The 14,403-nt window shown below is 35.8% G+C and overlaps 1 protein-coding gene across 2 annotated transcripts in view; it reads left to right on the forward strand.

The window, feature by feature from the left end:
- The window catches only part of Ppox (protoporphyrinogen oxidase), a 948,609-nt gene that overhangs the window by 70,661 nt on the left and 863,545 nt on the right, over nucleotides 1-14,403 (forward strand). For both annotated transcript variants that reach the window (XM_068364075.1, XM_068364076.1), the window contains exon 2: nucleotides 10,440-10,512. The gene's annotated coding sequence lies outside the window, so the exon portion shown is untranslated. The remainder of the gene's footprint in view (nucleotides 1-10,439; nucleotides 10,513-14,403) is intronic.

The following is a 14,403-nucleotide window of genomic DNA, read 5'->3' on the forward strand; positions in this document are numbered from 1 at the left end:
GAAGCTGAAAGGACAAGCCATTAAAATTTAGCGTGGGATAACTACCCATCCTACTAGTTAGTGGGGTGTTAGTTTGCTACCCTTCCCTCTCACACACCTGTGATTGAGCCCACTTTGCTTTTGGCTCGGATGGTGAACGGTGGTTGCCGCTCTTCATCCTCACCAAACATTTGGACTGCCATTAATAATTTTTGTGCTTTCTCTGTTTCAGTGTGTGTATGCTGACTTCTGCCAACCATTAGTGCCTGCCCTAGACTTGAGGGCTGGCCCTACAGTACCTTCATGTCTGCCGACGACACCGATCCTCACACCCTTAGTCCCTTCTGCAGAGGTCAATGGTGTGATAGTGATAACAAGTGTAATGAGTGTTGGGAGTGGTCTGCCTCCCAGTGGGAAAGGTTTGGGTGGTGGCGAAAGAAGAAGTCTAAGCAGGATTCTTCTCCTTCGAAGGTTTCTTTGAAGCAAAAAAAACCCAAGGATGCTTCTTCCACTTCCTGCCCTTCCTCCGAAGCTCCTCCTTGTTCGCTCTATTCCGAGAGACCGTCAAGTAGTAGTGCAGCCCCTCTAAGACCTAGTCAACCTTGGTCCTAGAGAGATGGTGTCGCTTTCCCTAGTGAAGCGGCCCCACCTCTCACCCCGGTGGAGTCCATGACCCTTTCTCCGTTTTACCGGGTGTGGTCATCCTTGGCGTTACCGGGTCCGCCCTCCAAGGATAAGTTGCTGCAACTTCTTCGCTATGGTGCTAGCGTCAGCCCTCGTTGACATCAGAGATGGATCCTGTTGTTTGCGTCGACGTTTTTGTATTTTATGGGCTCAAAAAGCAACATTGTAAATGAAGAAGTTCAATCTACCTTTATGGAGCATGCAGAACAGCATAGGGATACTGTGTCTTACATGCATTGCATGTTTTTAATCCAATCAACCCTATAGTTTTAAAAATTTAGGAGTTGCTATGTATTTGTAACACAAACAAGGAAGTCTAGTTTTGCTGGGTTCCAGCTCATGTGGGAGTACTAGGAAATGAAGAGGTGGACAAATTAGCAAAAGAGGCAGCAGACAAATTACTTCCTGGGAGATAACCATTTCCATGTAATTAATTTTTGCCTCATATCAAAAGATCTCTTGGTGATATTTGACATTACTGGAATTCTGTAGATCAGAATAAAATTGAGATTACTTGTGCTATACCTCCTTGGATATATATAATGATGTGCCTAGATGGTAGAAACTGACCTCTGTTGCCTAAGAATTGGGTACATTCATTCAGCACACAAGTTCTTGATGACTGGTGGGTGCCAACCCTTTTGGGATGATTGCTTGGTTCCCCTGACTGTTAGCCATTTACTGATTGAATTCCCGTGTTGGGGATCACAGAGAACAATGCCTCTCTAAATCTTGTGGTGAAGATGGTAGGTATAATCTCACTAAGATTCATGGAGGGGAAGTGTGTACGATGCCAGTGACATTTTCTAGTTCATATTGGAAGCTGACATTCTTACTCATCATAAAGGTGTGTACAATCTTAAATGTTTTATAATTTATGTATTTATTTTTTTTTTATCTCAAGTAACCAACTCTTAATTAATCATAATCTAATCGGCATCAATGACTATTGGTGTTATGATGCCAGATAATTATCAATCATTCATTGATTGTACTCTTGTAGGAATAAATCAAAAATTTTTTAAGTTATTTGTATTTTTCTGTAGTATACAAACCTTAGTCCTCTAAATTACACGCCCTTCCTCAAGCCGTGGTCACCGAAAGCACCCTGCAAGGCCCTGCCTAAGGTCAAAAGTGAGTGTCCAGCTAACTGACAGGTGGGTGGGGCTTCCTGTCACTTGTCGGTAGTTATGCTGTAAGTACCTCACTAAAGATTTAATTGCTTTTACAGCTTCCCTAAAGTCTTATTCCTATTAAAAGACTGTTTTTTATAGTTCAAGAAAAATACAAATGACTAAAATTTGTGATAATTGTTACTATGGGGAATATGACTTTCAAGCATACCCAGGTCAAATTTTGATATTTTTGAAGTGTATTTTTTTTTCACTTTTATTGTAATAACATTCTTATAATTTAGCACAATTTTGATGCAATATCTTTCCAACATTTTCGTCCATCATTCAATCCACCATTTTCTCACTGAACTTTCAATTATTTCTAGAAGTTTCAAATAGGCTAATTTGCAAGTTGATATCACTTTTACCTATAACTTTGTAACAAAATCTTTCAAACATAATATGCAAAATCATTTTAAGACCTGTACAAACCATAGGTTGGTCAAAGTTCCCAAGTATCGTTTTTAACCTATCACAGTATTCGGCATTATAAGATGGTCTCAATCTTCCTTTTATTGCTCCACGCTTTAATTGTCTAATTTATTGGTTTTGACCTAATTTCCACTAAGCTAATGTTCCTAAATGTTTTACTGTGTAGTTAGCACTTATTTTACGTCTGGATATTTTTACTAGTTGAGCTCCATATGACGCATTTTATGTCCATACATGAAAGTAGAGGCTCGGTTATAAACCAGGTGGAACAGTTTAGATACTTGGGATCTACTATAAGTCAGAAGGGAAGATTGTCAGTGTTAATGTATGGATGGGAAATGTGGACTCGAAAACGAAAAGAGGAAGCAAAGCTTGAAAGCTCAGCGATGAGTATGCTGAGGTGAATTATGGGAATATCACTGCTTGAAAGACTGGAAAATGATGAAATAAGAAGAACGGCAGGCATATTAAGATTTTAGAGGCGATAAGAGTGTCACGACTGAGATAGTGTGGGCACGTGTTGAGGATGAATGGTGGGAAGAGGGTGAGGAGGGCTTGCGAGGTAGCTGTTGGGGCCCGGGGGCAAGATCGGAAAGAGAGACAGGGAATTAGATGGTGAGATAAGGCGAAGGATGATCTGGAGGGAAGAGGTTTGGTGGAAGAGGATGCCTTTGATAGAAGGCATTGGACAGAGGCCATTAGACAACTGGCCCCTTAATGTAGGGATAATGGTAGGAATGGAGAATTTTCTTCAATAATTTACTCGTATACAATTTTTACAAAATATCTAAAACTCTGTATCAATTGAAAGAAAATTTAATCAGCTGTACAATAAAGAATACTTCAAGTTCTTAGCATTAATAGTTTTTGTTGAAAAAAAATTAGCAAGTAAAGCATGTCGTTGAGCGATAATTAAGGTTTTACATCTGGATTGGACTTCAGTGGTTTAAGAATTGCCCTCTTCTGTTTTATATGTCATGCTTCTTTTGATATGGCCATTGATATTTCTAATTTACCCCCATTCATTTGGTGTTTTAGTTTCATTTTCTATTTCCTTAATAATTTTTTTTTCTATATTTTTCATGTCTGCTCATATTTTTCACAATTCCATTACGCATTTGTTATCTATCCTAGGTATTTTTATTTATAGTGACCAAATTATGTGGATGATCTCATGCTAATTTGTCTATGATTTTTTAGTTTACTCTTTTGAAGCATCCGCATTAATAATAAAGCATTATTCTTTTCAAGTTGCTTTTCTACTTGAGCATTGCATACTGTATATAAAAAGAATATATCCTACCTGGAATAATTACATTTTAAGCATAAGCAACCCCAAATTGTTCTTACATTTTGAAGGACATGAGTACTCCCTCATACCAGTAGAGTGGTTATTCCAACGTTGCTTTATATTTATGATTGTTCCTTTATCTCATCTGCCGTTCTCATTGCCTTATTACCGAGTTTTCTGTTCATTTTCTGGCAAGTCATGTATTCTCTCATGCTTACCCGGCTTCTTTATCGCATTTCTCTTGTTGTGGCGCCGTGATCTTCGTGACTTAACCACTACTACCTTTATTCTCGTCTATCCCCCTTTTTATTGGGTCATTCGGTTATTGATTCCTTACAATATTCAGTTCTTGTATAAGATTAACTGAATTTATGGTTTGTAACTATTCGTAGCAATATTCTCCCACATACAGAAACTCATTTTCTTTAATCTTTTGTAGAATTTCGTCATTACTATATGCCCCCTAGACCTTTTTTATGGAATAATTAAGTTCTTCCTCCTTTCTTTGACCTCTTACTTTCTTGTGGAGGATACACTTCTCCTATTTTAATCCAGAGGGCTTCATGGCTATGACTCTCTGTTTACTTTTTTATTTAGACATATGGTGACAGTCGTAAAAGATTATTTTACGCCTGTCACCATTCCACCGCAAATGCTTGTATTATCCTCGAATATCTTATAGTTTGATTGATTTCTCTCCTCACTATTTGTCTTAGGGAGACCAAGGAGAATAAGTTTTTTTGTCCTCAGTAATATATCCTCCAGTGATTATTTTTTTAATTAACACCCTCATACGATTGCATAGTAAACGTTGCATACTTTATTCATCCTCCTATACTTAGTAAACTTTGCAGCCTTGATACATCTCCATTAAAATGAACTTGCATCGTTTACTTACATTCCTATTTTACATTCTCGGTATTTTTCTTTTTTATCATTTTTACACCTTTTTGTTGTTGCCTTCGAGTATGGTATTACATCAGGTGTGGTTATATCTTTTTTCCTCCATCAATCTTATCTACTGTTAATTGTTTCATGTATTTATACTTATCTATTCTTCTTAATCTGGACATCTTTATCCAATTTTCTTCCTTATCACCGCTATTTTACATATTTGTCCAGTGGCCCCAGCCCACGTACAAGCAGACCAGTCTTGGTAATAAACAGCATCTCAACTTTTGCTTCAAATACGTTTAATCTTGCCAAACTGTGACAAGCTAAGTGGAAATGATTCACACCTGTCATGAAGAATCCACCTTCGTTGCTCCTTGGCGCTAAATGGTTTCCTCGACCACAGCACGAGGCTTTATGGCTCTTTTTCTTCCTCTTCCTCATTTTTTTCAGTTGTTTAGCCAATTGGGACCCTCTCAGTCTAGTGGTCATGGTATTTAGGTAATTGAGTGAGGTGGTGTGGGAAGGTGGTTGTTCCAAAGGGGGCAGTTGGTTTGTTTGTTTCAGATTAATCCTTCAAACTGCGAAACACGGGCGCTTGCTGCTTATCAGGCCATAAGGGGATAGTCCCATCAGTGCATCTCTCGTGGTGCACCGTAGGCATTACCAAAGGGCCTTTGCAGTGTCCTTTCTGCTTCGAGTTACACCCACTAATTAGCATTTTACCGAGTCTCCTCTCCCACTTCCTTTCTTCTATCTTTTCCACCAACTTTTCTCAACTTTTACTCCAGACTGTAACTGCGGACTTTAGCCATAGTTTCACATTTACAACGAATGACCTCCCTGGCCCAAGTGCCAGGCCTTCTGGTCCAAAGTCATTAATCCAATCCAGTCAATGTCTATTTTTATTAGTCCTCTATAGGAACCTTGTTTGACTCATTGGGCTGGTAAATTTCTCATTAATAATAATATTTTAACTTTTTTTGCGAGTGCAACTGCTGAGTTTTCCCCTAGTTGCTCCTCAGGACTGGACGGCGTCCCTTGCCTCAGCATGAATTATGTTAAAGGGGAGGGATGTGTGATCGTGTTTGTTGTCTTATAATGAGAAGTCTTCAAGCAGGTCTTTCCGATGTACAGTATGCGATTTGACGATGCTTGAAAATGGATTTTGCTTTTTTATCATTCAGAATGATATTATGCTTTCAAAATTGATCAGTGAATCCGTTTTTATTATATTTCGATAACTGTAATTTTGGAAAGGATGGTGACGTTCAATACCTGAGCAAATGAGTAGCCTATACAAAGGGTGTTTAGAATGATATATTTAAAGCAATATGAGCTTCGGTTGTTGAAGTAATAGATGGGGTACCTTCATATAGTCAACTGTCATGGATTGCAGTTGTGGTTGGAAGGAAAGTAAGAAAAAAGACACATCGTGTGATCTGTGCCTCATTAAATTGTATACAAAAGCATTAGACTTGAAGTCTTGGAGAAATAATCCCTCTTTCCCCCTGGGGCGTGAAAAACCATTCATCTCTCTCTCTCTCTCTCTCTCTCTCTCTCTCTCTCTCTCTCTCTCTCTCTCCAGAGACGTGTCGAAGATAATCGATAGCAATGGAAGGGGATTCCTGTTTTGGAAGGGTGTTAGATGGCTTTCACTGAAATGTAGGACTAAACTCAACCGCAGAGTCATTTGGAAGGAAAGTCCAACTAAGCCCTCAACCCCCTCTCCCCACTGAGGCGAAGACTTAACGGCCACCTTAGGATGGTGGTGTGGCCATGCATACCCAATCGCTCCATATCACTTAATATCACTATACCGCCGCGAGATGCTCCTAGGGCCATAAATGAAATGAGGAAGCGGTATAACCCGGAGACTTATGGCCCATCAGATGCTGTGCCAGGATGTAGGGCTGATGTTAAGAGAGTCGATAGGGGTCTGCTAAGACGACCTATATAAAAGTAACAAGATGGGCTGAGGTATTGAAATGGGGTTAAAAATGGACCGAGGCTGGAATGATAAGGGGTAAATAAATGTTTTTTGGTTTGTTATGGAGTCACAATGGAAAGTAGCCCCATGAAGAAGAAATAATTGTCGGGGATTTACTGATGGAAAAGAAGCTTGAGGGTTAATTATAAAGTGCTCATTGTTGTTTTATGAGGTATTACGGGATAAATTACCTCTACTTTAATTTCAAGGAAACTTTTTGGTACTCCACAGTAATAATTTTTTATATTCCGGAGACTGAAACAATTCGCCTTGGTATTGATCATTAGTTATATAAATATTATTAGTTATGTTTCCTAAAATTGAACTTGTCATACACTTTTGTAATGGCATCACTTGGTCATATTTTCCTTCCACTCTTATTAGGCTACTAATCTTAATTGATATGTTTTGTTAGAAAATGAAATAAAAACGCGTGCCCAGACTACCAAATTTATACTACGTAAAATGTTCTTCATTAGGCTAATTGTGCAAACAGTGTAATGATTATTAAATTACATGATCAGGCTATTGTAGCATTTTATAATGAGGACCACGTGAATATAATGAATAACTCAACACCTTCAATATAATGATTAGAATGTTTATGAATTTGTTATATCAGCTCTTTTGATATGATTAAATCAACTAGTTAATATATTGATTAAATCGCCTTGTTGGTGTGATGAGTAAATCAACATATTATTATAGTAATTAAATTACCACGTAGACATAATTATCAAAATACCACATTAATATAATGATTAAATCACGACGTTAATAAAATGATTAAATTACCACGTTTACATAGTGAATAAATCACCATTTTGTTATAATGATTAGATCACTACGTTTATATTAATGGAATCTCGATGTTATAATTATTAATCACCACGTTGGTGTAATAAAAAATTACCTTATATATATATATATATATATATATATATATATATATATATATATATATATATATAATATATATATATATATATATATATATATATATATATATATATATATATATGTATATATATATATATGTATATATATAATGTGTGTTTGTTTATATGTATGTGTATACCGTATGCATTTGTAATAAATAAATCATTCAATTAGTATAATAATTATATCACCCCATTATTATAACGGTTGAATCGACTCATGAATATAGTATTTAAATCATCAGTTGGTGGAGCTTCGTCATTCAAGTAGCCTATTAAAGGAAAAATTCAGTTGTAAATATTTTTGTCTCCTGCTGTAGTGTTGAGCGGCATAGACTCTGTAGGCTTTACCTAGGGGTCTTGGCAGTATGCCTTCGGCTTAATGCTCTTCTCAATATTTAGCTTTCAATTATACCTCCATTATCACTTTCTTCATCTTGCTATACGTCCTCTTTTAAACTTTTGTTTTATTGTGCAACATTCTGGTTTTCCTCATTGTTCATTGAAGGGCCTCCCAGACCTCATTGCTGGCCATATGGCCCAAAATCCTAAACCAATTTTTGCTATATATATATATATATATATATATATATATATATATATATATATATATATATATATATATATATATATATATATTGTTATAAAATGATGTCCTTGACGTGTGAATTATTTTTAATATAAATAATAATGTAACCAGAGGTAGATAAGCATTTGTGAAGGTGTTTGATCTCTTTTGTGTAAGAAATACTCCCGCAAATGACGGACACAATAAGTCTCTATCGGAACCAATAGCAATCATACTTGTAATCATGTGGTCGTTGGCAGAGGAAAACAATAGAGTTTGTGGCTGTCATCTGCATAAGCTGTTCTAGCATTGAAAATAAAAATGTAGTCATAGGGCAGCTTGAGTGTTATTATATTTCACACACAAGAGACGTGTATTATATTTGGCTTGTTTTGTGGGAGTTTTTGTCGATTGAATACTTGATAGGAAGGTGAAAGTTCAACGTGGGTAGGAAGAGGAAATCACAGGGGATGGGTAAATAAAATGAGCTAGATTGGACATTGTGTGATTAAGTTGTAAGTGGACGGATGTGAAATTGTACTTGCGAGTGTGTGTGTGGGTCAGGTTTTGAAAAGATGATTCTTGAAATATTTTTGGAAAAGTGAATCTATGAGTGACTGGGTTTGGAGATTATGTAAGGTGACTTGATTGCAAAAGTAAGGTATATTGAAAATTTTGGTATTACAGGTTGGTATGGAGTTTCTAGAGTAAATTTAGGTTAAAATACTCAATTTTGGAAAATATCTGGTTATAAGTTAGGAATAAACATAATACATGTGTAGAAGAAGACAATTAAGAAAAAGTGTAAACATCTGTGAGTGAAACGTACAAGTACAAAGAAGTTGATGAATATGATAGTTTATAATACGGAGAAGGGAAGTGTTTTGAGGTATATTTAACCCTTATTTAGTATACTTGTAATGCAAGATACACAGACTTTCAAGTTGAATAGGGTATTGCGAATAGGGAGCTTGATAATAAGGGAGTAAGAAATTAAATGGAAAATTGGTTTAGGTTTAAAACTCGAGATGAGGGAAAGAAGACTAAATAAGGGAATTGGATAAGATTAGCAAGGAGTCATAAGGGTAACAGGAAGTGTTTGTGTGTGCAAGAAAGTATGGAGAGGGAATTTAAAGACATTCATGCGCAGGACTATGCAAGGATGGATAGGATATTCAAGATGGAAGTGATAGAGAGAAATTAAGTAAGTAAAATATAGAGGGAAAAGGAAAGGAGAGCTTTGGGGAGATAATGTTCTACCGGGAAGTAAATACAGATAGGAAAATTGACATATTGGTAAATTATACGAATTGAGAGATGCTGTTTGAAATAAAAGTAATCCTTGATCAATTGAGTTAGCGTTTTGAAATTTTATGAAGGATGGAGTAGGAGAAAGGGTTAATCTTTGTATAGGGGTAAAACATAAGAAACTACGAATTAAGGGGGATACTTAGTATACCAGGAAATTTGTGTGGTAGGAATTTAATTGATAAATTTAAATGAGTGACAGGAAGAAAAGTGTGAGGTTAGACATAGAAAAGGTTTTGTGGACCGTGTTTGTTATAAAAGTTATGTGAGCAGTTTAAAACTGATGATAATCAAAATTTACGGTAAAACTGATAGAGACCAAATTGTTTGGCGTTAAAGGGTGTATGAAGTTGAAAGTAAGTAATTGAAAGTACATAACTATTTTCAAAATAGTAACAAAATTTTAGAATATGCATACAGAAGAGTGACTGGTTTGGTGAAATTGTGCCTGAGATTAAAGTCAGTTGTGCTTTGGTTAGTAAATACTGTACCATGATAGAGCCGGCTTCATGATAAAAATCAGATGGACATTTGACGTAGGTGCAAAGTTGTGGAATAGTAAATTGAGTCCTGTAGTGTGGAGTAGGTTATTCTAACCGATGATCCATATGACATTCAATGGCAGTAGTGAAAATATGCTGTGAAATAATGAAGATAAACTTTGAAGATATTTGTCAGTGAATAAGATGGAGAGGATGTTGAGAATGAGTAAGGAAATTGGGGTAAATTAAACCAGGAAGGGGAAATGTTAGTATGGATAGCAGAAGAATATAAGTTGATTCTTTTAATGTAGGCCAATAAATATAATGAATGATGGTAGGATGAGAGGAGAGGTGAATTATAGAATAGTGTAAGTGAAGCGATATGGGTAAATATTCATGAGCAAAAGATTGAGGTAAGACCTCTGATATCTGAAAATCAAATTGGAAATGCTTGAAGTAAATGTTGAATTAACTATGGAAGTGAAGCTTGTATGTTATGATTATAAGTAGTAAGGTTGAATTCATCGAGGCGAATGTGATAATGTCTGCTGTGTTGTTTTCTGTGGAGACCCGTCCATGTTGGGGAACTGACTTGATGTAAAAAGGAAACGGGTAATATTGATGTTGTACTAATGGGCCCAATGTTAGATCAGAATCGTTTAGATATGGTTAAATTTTCAAGTTATGTTTTAATTTTTTAGGGCCTCATCCCAACAGTGGAGTCTTCTGTTCGACTGCCTTAAATGTCATGTTATCAGGTGCTCCAAAATCAAGGTCAGTGAAACTTACACTATTTTTTTATATTCACAATTATGTTGGCTTATTTTATCAGAATAGATTATTAAAAACATGCATTAATCTCTCTCCTACCAAAGTTGCATTTTCCACAATCTATACACTCCATTCATACATCATGCTTCCCCTCTCATGGTGCTCCCGTCCTCATGAAGTCTTTTGTGTTCTCTTGTAGTAAAGTGCAGGTCTACAGCTGTAGGTGTGTTGGACCCATTGAATGTCAGGGAACCACACTTGCAGACACAAAGCTTTCAAAGAGAGAAAAAATAATTAATTTTAAAAATTTATTTCAATTTTTTTCCCCTTTATACTACTAGTTATATGGCCTTATTATTAGGTATCTGGTCTTACTCCGTTATCATTGTTGTCATAACCTATCTGTATAAGATAGGATATATCATATTACTCTGTAATTTTTTGTACCTCTTTTACCATTGGATGATTAATTCAACTCCCCATATAACCATTGTCTTATCTCTTGTTTTTTTTTTTTTTTTTTTTTTTTGGTGATCTGTAATGTTTATATATTTTATGTTCGAAAATAAGAACGTTTGATAGATGACGGTGTCTGGATACATCATTTGAAGGTAGGGTAAAACTTCTAGCCTACTATTGAGGGAACAACATTTAACTTGACTATGGGGTACTGTGTATGCTCCCTTTCATTGATGGGATCTTCAACAACACAGTGGCAATGAGCAATCCTTCATTTTATAAAGCCAAAACCAGAAGGATTATTAAAATAATGTATATGTTACTCAGTATGCTGCACATGAAAATTTTCCATTTTCTCGAAGTAAACTCCCCTTTTTTGTAATTCAGTGATTGGTGTATAACCGTTATTTTGTGGTTTTGTAATTTATCTTTTTAAAATTGTTATTTGTCTTACTACGGTATATTCAATTTATTTATCTTAAAGTTTATTCTATACTTATTAATTTTTTTTTTTTTGGGGGGGGGGGGGCTGGGCTGTTTTTCTTGTTGGGGCTCTTGGGCTTGAAGTATTTTACTTTTCTATGTAGAATTGCTACTTGGGTAGTAATAAACGTACATTCCCATTCATTATCAAAGGTACATATCCCGTGACGGATGTACATCTTCCAAAAGTTACTTTTATCACAAGAATTAGGTTAACCTTAGAGGGTCGTTTAGGATTAAAAGCTTCTGCTCTTACCTGCTTCATTAAACAAGTTTGTAAATTGTCTTTTTAGTTCATTTGACTGCATAGGCTATGCAGTTCTGATCTCATTCATTTCAGTGGTATATACAGTAGAAACCTATGCTTGTTTAATGATGGGAGCAGTATCTTTTCTGAACATCCCCAGTGTCTTACATGTACTTGTTTTCTTGTGTTTGCTTATTTTTTTAAGACACCTTTGCTTAGTATGAAGAAAGAGTTGAAACAAATTATTTACCAATACAGGCATTTCTAAATTAAATTTTAATTTGAGTTCAAAATCCTTTTCAATTAGATACTTGATGGGTACAAAAACTGTTCAGTATTTTCTACACATGTATATTATTTTAAGCAAACGTCAACTTCCTGCCATAAAGTCAAGTAATTGAAATACACGTGATAATACTGTAAATGTAGAAATCACCCAGCAGAGTTCATGGAATTCTGTCAGACTAAACCTTCAAATGTAATCATCATACTCGGAACTTTTTGAAACATCTCTGAAAATACCAGCATTAATCAATGGTCTCTTTGATATGTGTTGCTTTCTGGGAATATTTGGAAGTCAGCCAAAATTTATTAATCACTACTAAAATGATAAGTATTTAACATGTTCGTGTAGAGTAATCAGTCAACATTCACGGCTTCTTTGATTATATTAGATTAGGTCTTAATTAGTTGAAAATGGAGTTTCTATGAAAATCATATCGGGTTGAAAGTTCAACACCGGCAGAGCTACGTCATGCATCATTAGTCGTCAATTACTCACGGAAATTTTCTGAATTTATGGTACAACGATCCATTAATCATCAGCACTTAACGGCTTTATGTTACATGTATGTATGTATGTACGGTATATACATACACACATATACATGTACATGTATATACGTATGTGTGTCGTATTCAACTTTCCATTTTGAAAGTGGAGGTATCCAAAGAATACAACCTTCTTGTTTCTGACGGTAAAGTTGCCAGCACTGCCAGTTTTTCTTCACCTAGGCTGTTATTGATATTTACACTTTGATAGACATGCAGCATGAAGTATTGTGATAAAATTACTTTAAAAACTTCAATTCCACTTGATAATATTTTTATCGCGTTTCCTCTACTGGCACAGGGTCATCACGCTGTGGTAAACTTAACCAAAAGATATCCGTATAATTGAAGTTTTCTTCTCCATTCAAATTTTCCTTCTCACCCATATATGGTACTATTTTGTAAGGTCGAGGAAGATAAACCCTAAACCTTTAAAAGGAGAAACTGCATGTTAACTTGTATATTTACTGTTAGAATTGGTCTTCTTTTCATGTCATTTTATTTTATCACACAATTCCCTATGTAAAGAAAATTATGTTATTTAGAATGGGTATTTTATATCGGTTTTCAACCTCAACAGTTACTCCCGTTGTTGGTTTTATTTTTTTTTCTGTTCCTCTTTCAGTTTATTCATTTAGTAACTATGTCTGCTTTATATCTCAGATTTAACTTTCCACCACACTCAAACTCTCTCAATTTTCCATAGTACATCACATTTATTTTATCTCTCTCTCTCTCTCTCTCTCTCTCTCTCTCTCTCTCTCTCTCTCTCTCTCTCTCTCTCTCTATGTGATCTGTTATCGATGAGGGACGTCGTCGCCTTCTCCCTATCAAGGGAAGATCTAGGGGGCCGAGCGAGGACAAAAGGCCGTGTGCTTAACGTCATCCTCAGCTTCTGGGGGCCAATTGTGCCTACCAGACCTCAGCAACACACCAATTAATAATGAGCACGAGGCAACGGTGAGGAGTCAGCCATGACGAGGAGAAAGAGTGAGAGCAAGAGGGGAGAAGTGGGAGGTGTTGACGAGGCGGGGAGAGCAAGAGTTAGGGAGCGAGTGTGTTTGATTCCATTCTGAGGCTCGGAATCTGCGGTCTTTCAGTGAATGTACATTTCTAAATGACCTCCAGGATCCCTGCGCCTAGTTATGGGTCCAAAATTCATAACCCAAATAGCAGTTCTCATAGTTGATAAAAAATCTCAGCGTAATTAAGGTGTAATTCTGAGTTATCTTTAAAGGTAAGAAAAAGAAAAATCATATAAAGATCGACTACGATGTGGGACCCGTCAATAAAAAAGTAGTAAATTTGACTTTCATTATGTCGGTGACTACATACAGGATTCGTAGCATTTAGATAACAGTATATAAAACGGTATATAAAATATACTGGTTCTTGTCTTAATTTGTTGGACAGGAACTTACGATCTATTATATTTCTTATTCTTGATCTAGATATTAATCTCTGGCACCGTCGTTCAATTAGTTCATTATGCATTTTTCATAATTCTGACCCTCCTTTATACTCAGATCTTCCCGGACAGTTCCATCCAGTTCGTAATACTAGGTATGCAGTTAATTCTAATAGTCAGGCCTTCTCCATCATGAGGCTCAATATTACACAGTAACCAAGGGTTTTATTCCAACTGTTGAATCGGTAGAACTTCAAAAGTTTAAACTTGCAGAAATGTTTTTATGTTGAATAGGCTGTGTCATAAGTGTTTTTATAGTTTATATATGAAATATCTGTTTTAATATTGTTAGTTTTTAAAATGTTTTATTTTAATTGTTCATTACTTCTTATATCATTTATTTATTTCCTTGTTTCCTTTCCTCACTGGGTTATTTTTCCCTGTTGGAGCCCTTGGGCTTATAGCG

Source organism: Palaemon carinicauda, chromosome 41 (genome assembly GCF_036898095.1).
Source record: "Palaemon carinicauda isolate YSFRI2023 chromosome 41, ASM3689809v2, whole genome shotgun sequence".
Lineage (NCBI taxonomy): Eukaryota > Metazoa > Arthropoda > Malacostraca > Decapoda > Palaemonidae > Palaemon > Palaemon carinicauda.